We start from the raw sequence: 10,363 nt of genomic DNA, 5'->3' as shown, positions 1-10,363 counted from the left end.
TAGAGTTGGTGATTGATATGAAAAGAAATAAAGTCATCTGAGAAACCAATGTTTCTTAGGCAGAAAATAGAAATTTTTAGTAAATTATTATAGAGGTTTGGGAGGTCTTCGAGGTTCACAGTTAGTTAATGTTGTATTACAGTAATGATGTAATAGTTTAGAGTTTATTTTTGGGACAGAGTGTATTTTAACAGCTTTAAATAACTTGAAACATGCATTTAGGAGTCTGAAGAGATATCTAAAAATTTTCAAATTTACCTTCCTACATTTTAGAGAAGAAAGTATACACACACACACACACACACACACAAGTATATATATATGGGTTGGGGAATTAAAAAAATCACCATTTTACCAAAGTTAAGTGTATACTATGTTGCAAGAGACAAAAATCAGTGTATAGGAACAGAGCTTATGAAATCAATCAGAATGATGCTAAAATATTGATAGTGTTATAATTTCAGGTCTATATTAAACTATTGATAATGAAAATCAGACATCCTGGTAGCTGAGTGATGCCATCTATACTGTCTTTATTGTACTTAAAATACAATATGGGCTTATAAAAAGTGATTTAAACATATAGCTAAACAAGCAAAGTCACATTTCTAAGTGTTTTATTATGTATGCTCTTAAAGGCTTTTCATTTATTTGGCATTAAATTTACTCAAATTTTGACACCCCCCCATTTTTGAATTGCAAGATGATTATTTCTGTCACTTACGGTATTTGATGATTTATTTATATTACACTTACTGGAAGTCTTCTGCCTCCTGAGATGCCCTTAACTAACTCCTTAGGGTTTTAGGAAATAACTAGAAATCACCTCGGATAGGGAAGAGCCAATAGCCAGAGAGCTGAGAGCAGAGCTTTCAGCCCAAGGGTGAGTGGGAGATTAACCTTTTTTATTCCCCTCATGAGAAGATTTAAATCTCACTCCAGTATAGTTGTCTGAAGAACAAATATTGTTGTAAGTCTCTGGAAAATTAGCTGACAATTAACCTGTATAGTCTAGGATAGTAGAACTGTACTTGAGAGGATTAGTGGACGCTCCAAATTTCCATGTAAGGTCTGAGGGGGTTGTGATTTGATTAGAAGGAGATGCTAGGACTTGTCTTAAAGCTTCATTTCAATTTAGAAACTGTCTCCACTTAGATTGCATGTTTATTTGGAAGTGGCAGTGGCTGAGGGTGTGTCAGGAGCTCTGGTGGTGTAGTGCCTAAGGCATTTGACTGCTAACCAGAGGGCTGGCAGTTCAAACCCACCAGCCGCTCCTTGGAAGGAAGATTGGGCAATCTACTTTCTTAGTGATACTGTCTCGGAAACCCACGGAGGGGTCACTATGAGTTTGATCTGACTCCAAGGTAGTAAATTTGTTTTTTTTGTTTTTGAGGTTGTGTCCGCTCTTGGTGACCATGAGGGTGGAGCTAAGTCTTCTTTAAGTCATCCCTTGGCATTGCCACTGTTTAGAGGATGAGGCAACTGTCTCTCTATAGACAAGTACTTTGTGTGATAACATGATTACTTTAAGTGCCTAATGCATTTGACTGCTAACCAGAAAGCTGGGGGTTTAAACCCATCAGCCATCCTCAGAAGGAAGGTTGGGCAATCTACTTTCGTAGTGATACTGCCTCGGAAACCCAAGGAGGGGTCGCTATGAGTTGGATACGACTTGATGGCAGTGGGTTTAAAAACAAATACACTCAAAGAGTGAGTGAGTGCTTTAATCACAAATAAATCATATATATCAGAATAGAATTTCCAATTAATTCAGCATTTGATCATCTATGGCTCTTATGAATTAAATATATAAATGTTGTTTTCAGGTGCTGTTGAGTCAATTTCCTACTCACAGAGACCCCATGTGACAGATATAGTGTACTTCTATATAACTACATATGTGTACCTCTGATATATGACATGCCCTACTACTTTCTATGGATCTTATAGACCTAAAGATAAATGTTCAGCTCTGTATCCACATGAATGTTATTCTTTTACATACACAATGTTATTCTTCTACATTTACTTAAACATACATGGTTTAAGTAAAAAAGGAAATTTAGTGGTTTATGTAACTAAACATTCTAGAGTAGGTCAGGCTTCAACCTAATCCAGAGGCTTAAATGAGTTGACTCATTCTCAAGCTCTGTGGAGTGGCAATGTATCTTCCAGCAAATCCAATCCCCATACCAATGGGAAAAAGGATGCCTCTGGTATTTCCTGCCTGAGTTCTGGGGTTTAAGACCTACCTGGGTCATGACACTGGAATAACTGGACCTACTGAAGTGGAATTCTGCTAATTCACCAGATGTGGGTCATTGGATCTGATCATAATATTCACGAAGGAGTGGCTCCTACAGGAAATTTGGGTATAATGTCAGAGGACGGAGAATGGGTGTAAGACGGTGAAAAGTAACAGATGACTTCTGAAGTTGCAGCGTTAATTTTGTAATTTTAGAGGTAAATAGAAAACTTAGAAACCAAATACCAGGTCACTCATTTTATGCATGAGGAAATTGAGGCCCCAGAGATTATATGGCTTATCAAGATTGCACAGGTGGTGCCAGAACCTGAATACTCTAACTCTCCAAACAGTGCTTTTTCTATAACAACTCAAGTCTTCCTCATGTTCCTCCTACTTTCAGAGGATCTAGCTCTTTTCTAAAACTATTCTCATTCTCCCCTGTACCATTTCCTGTGTCACTGTGTCAAGGCTTAGGTTCATCAAGCTCTGTCTCCTGTCCTCAAGCCAGGATGTGGGAGGGTTAAGGTCAGAGTTATGGAAGAGAATACATGTCTTTTGCCATAGGACTAGGAAGAAGAGCAGGTGGGAAGAGGGCCAACTCTGATTCCTTGCTTTTATGAATTCAGTCTCTCTAGTTTACTTTCTTCAACCTTTTATCCATATGCCCCCATTACAAGTCCTTCCAAATGGCAAAAGCAAATTTAAATCTGGGGTAATCACTTAAAAGTGCAGTATTACAAGGTTCTTTTTGACACAAATGTGAAACCTAAAACTATAAAGTTCCTCAAGGAAAAAATAGGGGCAAATTTAGGGCCCCTAATATATGGCATAAAGAGACTATCAAGCATTAACCCAAGATGCACGAACAGCAGAAGATAAACTAAATGAATGGGACCTTCTAAAAATTAAATTTTTATGTGCTTCCAAAGACTTCTCCAAAAAAGTCAAAAGAGAACCTACAGATTGGGAAAAAATATTTGGCAATGACATATCAGAATAACTGATTATCTCTAAAGCTTATAGAAAACTCCAATACTTCCACAACAAAAAGACAAATAATCCAATTAAAAAATGGGTAGAAGACATGGATAGACACTTCAACAAAGAGGATATTCAGGTGGCCAACAAACACATGAAGAAATGTTCATGATCATTAGCCATTGTTGTTGTTATGTGCCATTGAGTTGGACCCAATTCATAGCAACTCTCCTTGGGTTTTCGAGGCAGTATTACTACGGAAGTAGATTGCCCAATCTTCCTTCCGAGGAGTGGTTGGTGGATTTGAACTGCCAGCCTTTTGGTTAACAGTCAAGTACCTTAGGCACTATGCTACCAGAGCTCCTAACTAAACGGGGGGCAGGGGTAGTCACCAGCTCTCCCCATTGGGGAATTGAACCCCGGTCTCCTGCATGACAGGCAGGGATACTCACCACTATACTAACGAGGAATGAGCTCATTAGCCATTGTTGTTGTTGTTATGTGCCGTCAAGTCAGACCCAACTCATAGCGACCCCTCCTTGCGTTTTGAGGCAGTATCACTATGGAAGTAGATTGCCCCATCTTCCTTCCGAGGAATGGCTGGTGGGTTTGAACTTCCAGCCTTCTGGTTAGCAGTCACGTGCCTTAGGCACTATGCTACCAGAGCTCCCTCATTAGTCATTAGAGAGATGGAAATCAAAACAACAATGAGATACCATCTTGCTACAGCACTATTAGCAAAGTTCAACAAGATAGGAAATATCAAATGCTGGTGAGGATCGGATAGATTGGGACTCTCATACACTGCTGGTGGGACTGTAAAATGGTACAACCACTGTGGAAAGCAGTATGGCCATTCCTTAAAATGTTGGAATTAGAAATACCATTTGACCCAGCCATTCCATTACTAGGTATATATCCTAAAGAAGTGAGAGCCAGGACAAGAACAGATATGTTCATCACAGCACTAATTACAATAGCCAAAAGATGGAAACAATTTAGGTGTCTATCAAGTGAGGAATGGAAAACCAAGCTATGGTACATACACACAATGGAATACTATGCAACCTTAAAGAATAATGTAGAATCTGCAAAACACTGCATAATGTGGATGAACTTGGAGGACATTATGCTGAGTGAAATAAGTCAATCACAGAAGGATAAATATTATATTAGTCTTGTTATTGTAAAAAGTCAAGGAAAGGTTTATATATGGAAAGAAATTTTCTTTGCTGGTTACCAGCAGTGGGAGGGTAGGGTAGGGATCACTGTTAGACAGGTAGAGACAAGTATTGATATGGGTGAAGAGAAAGGCAATGTACCAAATGTGAGTGATCAACATGGTGGCACTGAGGAAATGGAAGACATGGAGAAGTGCATGGGAGGTACAGACAACAAAGATGAACCCTTTTGCACATGACAACATTTGTGTTGTCAATGAAGGCAAACATTGATATACAGGTGGATAGATGGGTGAACAAGCTGATCTATTAGGTATGTCTATGCAGAGGGGAATGTGCCCATGACCATGTATAAGGTTGGCAGACAATATTTCTACAAGTGTATTTTGTATGTTCTGTAAGAATGTCCAGGTATATAGTAGAGCTGACAAGGAACAAGATTGTAATCACTTCTTGATCACAGCCAGCTACCCAGAGGGAATGAGTAGTTGACCTGTGGGCTCAGGACCATAGTTGCAGGGGACATCAAGCTCAATTGGTATAACATGCTACGCAAAAACAATGAGACCAGAAGAACTAGATGGTGCATGGCTACCACTTTCAACCATGAGATCCTGGATAGAGTGGGAGAACAATGTGGAATGAAACTGAAATTCATTAAAAAAGAATCTTTTTTTTTTTTTTTTTTCTGGTCTGATGGAGCCTGATGGAACTCCCGAGACTATGGTCCCTAGCTGCCCTTCAGGTCTGGAATTGAACCCATTCCCATGGCTTCCTGCCAAACAAAAGACAGGTATATAAGCAGAACTTTTACATTAGGTAGATACACTCCTTGGAGAGATCAATCATGAGAGAATAGAAGGGCTGTGTATGCACAGGGAGACAGCTTGGGGAGCAGGTGTGCATGAGACGGAAGAGGTAATTATAGGAAGGAAGAGGGAGGGGAGCTGTTGCATTGTGGGAAATTGCAGTCAATATCATGAGACAAAGTGTATGTGAACTGCTGCATGGAAAGTTAATTTGCTCTTTCACCCAAATCACAATAAAAATTAAAAAATAAAATAACATAGACTCTGCAAAGCACCACATAACATGGATGAACTTGGAGGACATTATGCGGAATGAAATAAGTCAATCCCAGAAAGACTAATATTGTATTAGTCAGTTATTGTAAAAAGTCAAATAAAGATTTATATATAGAAGGAAATTTTCTTTGTTGGTTGCCAGGGGTAGGAGGGGAGGGGAGGGAATACTGCTAGATAGGTAGAGACAAGTATTGATTTGGTGAAGGAAAGGGTAATGTACCAAATATGAGTGATCAACACAGTGGCATTGAGGAAGAAGAAGACATAGAGAGGTGCATGGGAGGTACAGACAACAAAGATGAACCCTTTTGCACATACAGTACAGCATTATCAGTGATGGCAAAAATTGATCTACAGGTAGATGGATGCATGGACAGGCTGAACATATGTCTATGCATATGTCTATGCAGTGGGGAGTGTGCCCATGACTATGAATAGAGTTGGCAGACAATGTTTCTACAAGTGTATTTGTATGTTCTGTAAGAATGTCCAGGTATATAGTAGAGCTGACAAGGGACAAGATTGTAGTCACTTCTTGGCCACAGCCAGCTACCCAGAGGGAGTGAGTAGTTGGACTTGTGGGCTCAACACCATGGTCACAGTGGACATCAAGCTCAACTGACATAACATGCTACACAAAAACATTGTTCCACATCCTACTTTGGTGAGTAATGACTGGCATCTTAAAAGTTTGCAAGTGGCCATCTAGATGCAATGATGGGTCTCTCCTCATCGCGAGCAAAGAAGCATGAAGAAAACCGAAGACACATGGAAAAAATTAGTTCAAAGGACTGGTACATCATGTGATCCTCGGCCTATATTACGATGAGATCAGAAGAACTAGGTGGTGCTGGCCACCACTGTCAACCACTTGGAGGGGATCTATGAGGAGTTCCTGGATAGAGTGGGAGAACAATGTGGAACAAAACCCAAATTGTAAAAAAAGAAACAAACAGGTTTGCTTGTCTGGTAGAGTCTGGTGAGACCCCTGAGACTACGGCCCCTAGCTACTGTTCAGGTCTGGAATTGAACCCACTCCTGTGGCTTCCAGCCAAATGAAAGACAGGCATATGAGCTGAACATTTACATTAGGTACATACACTCCTTGGAGAGATCAATCATGGGAGAATAGAAGGACTGTGTATGCACAGTGAAACAGCTTTGGGAGCAGGAGTGCATGAGAGGGAAGGACACAGGAAGAGGTACCTCTGGGGAGGAAGTGGAAAGAGAGCTGTTGCATTGTGGGAAATTGAAGTCAATGTCATGAGACAAAGTGTATGTGAACTGCTGTATGGAAAATTATTTTGCTCTATAAACTTTCACCCAAATCACAATAATAATAATAATAAAACCCAAAACCAAAACCAAGAAGGTCCTTTTTCCTCCATCTCATTAAAAATCCCCCTATGTATTGCCAGCAATGTAAAGTGCCAAAACTTCCTGCTCTAATTGAATACAGCAGGCTCAAAAAGGAAATACCTAGGAGTTATATTAGAAATGATGCCAAAATCTTTCCTGTTTTGATAACAAGAGAGGGTTAGAAAGTTATAAGGGGAAGAAAGGTAGAGGAGGAGAGAAGATAATACTGATTGATAAAAGGGAGGAAAAAGTCAAGGTGGGAGGAACAAATAACAAATTTTCATGACTCCACAGTTTTTTTTTTTCATCGAAACATAAGCTTAGAGAAAGAACACTCCTGTCTTTGGGCATCCATGTGGATAAACTAAATATTCCTAAGTAGAACTGATCAAATATTTAAGAAATGTCTTTTCAACAAACTGAATTGTCAGTCTATCTGACTCTAACCCTGACCCCTTCCCCAAAGGTGGAACTGTAACTGTAGGTAGTACTGTAACACTTATAATTCCTATTAATTCTTACAACCTTATGAAGCAGGGCCTATCATTAGCTGCATTTCATAGGCGGGCTCAGTGAGGTTAAGTAACTTGCTCTGGATTATATAGTAGCAAATGATGGAGATGGGGTCTGAATCCAGGGTTTTCTGATTCCTGAGTGTGTACATTAAATCACAAGCTTCTGCCTCCTTCAAGGCAATCTTCCATTCCTCCTCCTTCAGCACTGAAAATCTGCATGTTCCAATGCTCTTGTCCCTAGAGAGCCTATCAGTAGGACATTCACATAAAATTATGGACAGGAATTTCCCTGAGACAGAAAGCAGTTAAGAAACTTGTTCATCTTTAAAGTGGAGATAATAATACCTACCTCATAGACTTGTCATGAGAACTAAGTGAGCTATAATTTGTAAAGTGCTTAGAATAGTTCCTGACATACGGTTTGTACTCTATAAGTGTTTCTTAAATAAATTACTATACTTTCAAATATATAAATGATATATAAATATAAAATAATAAGAGCAACTTTTCCCATATGCAATATAACCTTGTATAATTTCCCAAATGCCAGAAAGTTCTTCAGGCATATCCGAATAAAATTATGCCTAACCTTTTCAATTCTGAGAATCTACTACCTGGCTTTATATCTTTTCTCTCTTTCCCTCTTTATTTTATTGCTCTCTCCAAGGTGTTAAAGAGCTCAAGAGATTTTAAAATATAGAATTAATTAAAAATCATGCTTTAAGAATTTTGTACTACTCCTTGACATACTGGAGTTCTCTGAGTCACTGTAGGAAAAACTGATCTAATGACTGGGAAAAATGGTCAGTATGTTGTTGTTGCTGTGTGCTGTCAAGTCAATTTCAACTCGTAGCAACCCTATACGGCAGGGGAGAACTGCCTCAGTTTTCTAAGCTTTGATCTTTATAGGCAGAGCCCTGGTGGCGCAGTTACAGCACTCAGCTGTAAACTGCAACATTGGCAGTTCAAACCCACCAGCCACTCCACAGGAGAAAGTTGTGACAGTATGCTTCCGTAAACATTTACAGCCTTGGCAACCCAGTGGAGCAGGTCTATTCTGTGCATAGGGTTGCTATGAGTTGTAATCAACTTCACGGCAATGAGTTTGGAGTTTTGATTAATCTTTATGGGAGCAGATTGCCAGAGTTCTCTCCCATGGAGCAGCTGGTGGGTTTGAACCATTTGTCTTTCAGTTAGCCAATGTTTAACAATTCTGTCACCAGGACTCCTTTAGTATACAACAAACAAAAACAAAAACAAACTCACTGCCATCAGTAAATTCCGACTAATAGTGACACCCCCCTTGGGTTTTTGAGGTAGTATCTCTAAGGTAGTAGATTGCTCAATCTTCCTTCCTAGGAGTGGCTGGTGTGTTTGAACTACAAGCCTTCTGTTTAGCAGTCAAATGCCTTAGGCACTATGCCACCAGAGCTCCCCCTCAATATAGGCTGTTGTTGTTGTTATGTGCCATTGAGTCAGACCCAACTCATAGCAACCCCTCCTTGGATTTCTGAGGTGATATCACTACAGAAGTAGATTGCCCAACCTTCCTTCCGCGGCACTAAAAAGGTATTATGATAAAAAATCTATGTAAACAGACTCATGGTAAATTAAGTTGCATTATTTGTGCATATATCCAATTATAGTGACAATTGCCTTTTTTAAAATTTTTTATTTAATGTCAGTGCTGCCCTTACACTTGGCCAGTCAGGATTCCTCACTTTAAAGGGGCCCACATATTACAAAGATTTTAAGTAATATACTGAAGAGTAAAAGAGTTCTGGTGGTATAGTGGTTAAGGCATTTGGCTGCTAACCAAAAGCTTGGTGGTTTAAACCTACCAGCTGCTCCACAGATGAAAGATGAGGCAGTCTGCTTCCGTAAAGATTTACAGCCTTGGAAACCTAATGGGAGTCACTATGAGTCAGAATCGACTCAACTGCAGTGAGTTTGGTTCTGGTTTGGTTTATTGAAGTGTACATTGTTGCCTCTATGACTTGTAATTTGCTGGCAGAACTGGCATCCTAAACATCCACTTTTGTAACTAACATTGTTCCGGCCCCAAGGAAGCACACTTCCTATATCTTGCTTTATGGCTTTGAAACAAAAAGTAACTGAGGTTTGTGGGTTAAGCTGCTGCTGATGTCAGAAATGGCCACTGCTTCAGAGAGTGGGGAGAGCTGGAGGGGTAGAAGTGCTTAAGTAAGAGAAAAGAGAATTTATAGCATGGATGCAATCAATTTTTGTATTACAAGTTATTGTGTCTCAGTAATGCTGAACAATCATTTTCTTGCTTCTCTTTAAGTTTCAATTTGTGGTTTTGGAGGCACTCACAAATTAGTTTGGAATTTGCAAAAATTGCACATGGTGGTTGAGAAGCAATTTGTTTGATTCTTTAATTTATATAGAGAGAGTTTTAGACATAACATTTGTAATAGATGGATTTGAATGATAGAATTGCTTATTTTTTAAATTTTGCAAGAACTGCAATAAAATTTTAGCTTTAAAGAGTTTTAGTTTAAAAATTTGATTTGTAAATTATAATTCATATTTTAGCTTTTGATTTTATTGAATATTTTCAATAAAATAAGTATGGAAATTTTAAATCTTTGATTTGGGTGAAAATTTACACAGCAAAATTCACTTTCCATACAATAGTTCACAAAGACTTTGTCTCATGACATTGACTACAATTTACCCCAATGCAACAGCTCCCCTCCCACTTCCTCCTGATAGTTACCTCTTCACTGTGTTGATCCTTCCATGTACTCCTGCCCACTGAGCTAACTCCCTGTGTGTAAACAGCCCTTCTTTATCCCATGATGGATTTCTCCAAGGAGTGCATCTACCTCAGGTAAATGTTCAACTCATATGCCTGTCTATTGTTTGGCTGGAAGCCACAGGTATGGGTTCAATTCCAGACCTGAAGGGCAGCTAGGGGCCATAGTCTCACTGGCTCCATCAGTCTCTATCAGACCAGCAAATCTGGTCCCTCCT

At 39.3% G+C, this 10,363-nt stretch overlaps 1 non-coding gene across 1 annotated transcript; it reads right to left on the bottom strand.

Moving 5' to 3' along the window:
• Positions 1 to 3,623: 3,623 nt before the first annotated feature.
• Positions 3,624 to 3,695, bottom strand: TRNAD-GUC. The gene has a single exon. It is a non-coding gene; the product is annotated as a tRNA-Asp (tRNA).
• Positions 3,696 to 10,363: the final 6,668 nt, after the last annotated feature.

The sequence above is a fragment of the Orycteropus afer genome, unplaced genomic scaffold (assembly GCF_000298275.1).
Source record: "Orycteropus afer afer isolate SDZICR_OR568_19922 unplaced genomic scaffold, OryAfe1.0 scaffold00271, whole genome shotgun sequence".
Lineage (NCBI taxonomy): Eukaryota > Metazoa > Chordata > Mammalia > Tubulidentata > Orycteropodidae > Orycteropus > Orycteropus afer.
This window is presented reverse-complemented; position numbering and strand designations above follow the sequence as displayed.